Below are 973 nucleotides of genomic sequence, written 5' to 3' on the forward strand. Positions count from 1 at the left end.
AAAAGAAAAAAGCCTCTCCTCTACCTCTCCCTTTGGTGCAGANGTTTGGACATCTCCCAAGGACCAGACTTTTTATGCCAGGCTTTTTATGAACAAAGCGCAAGTTCCCTCAAATGCTGCCTGATGGATGGAAGTCCTGGGGGATTCAACCCTTGGACGATTCACACCCCAAGGCCTCTTGATGATTAAGTCCTAGCAGAATGGACAGTAAACCCAAAATATAAAACCAAACGCCCAAAGTCCCATTTGCTTGCTAGTTCACATACCACCATAGACAATTCAGCTCATTATGTGCCCCTCATTCAAGAGACCCTGTGTGGTGCTGCCCGGATAATAGGAGACATAATTCCTACTTCTGAAAGAGTCCAGTGGGACCAGAGAGACATATTTGGGAAGGACATATATGACAACGAAGAATCATGCAGTGCAGATGCATATGGTATGACCAGTATTCTCTGCACCACCTCTGGTGAGTGGGCAGAGGCTCTCTGTGTCCTTGGGGGCCCAGGACATAAAAGACCTGGCTCCAGAACTCGAGGACCACCCCTCACCTGTGGCTACAGATAACAGCTCAAGTTTGAGTTCTGATCCCTGGGACAAGAAAATCTCAGAAGAGGCAAAGAGCCTCCCAACTGAAACCTGTCTTCGTTAGATTTCTATTCTTTGTTAACTAAGAGTCAGTTGGAAAGCGCCATTCTCTGGGGCGCCTGGGTGGCTCAGTCCATTAGGCATCAGAGTCTTGATTTTGGCTCAGGTCATGATCTCACAGGGTTCGAGCCCCATGTCAGGCTCTGCGCTGACAGTGTGGAGTCTGCTTGGGGTCCTCTCTCTCTGCGCCTCCCCTTCTCTCTCTCTCTCTCTCTCTCACTCTCTCTCTTTCAAAATAAATAAACTTTAAAAAAATAATAGAAAAAGAAGGCACCAGCCTCCCCCACTCCTCAGAACCAGGGCGGGGCTAGAACCCAGGAGCACA

The sequence above is a fragment of the Crocuta crocuta genome, unplaced genomic scaffold (assembly GCF_008692635.1).
Source record: "Crocuta crocuta isolate KB4526 unplaced genomic scaffold, BGI_CrCroc_1.0 scaffold241, whole genome shotgun sequence".
NCBI lineage: Eukaryota > Metazoa > Chordata > Mammalia > Carnivora > Hyaenidae > Crocuta > Crocuta crocuta.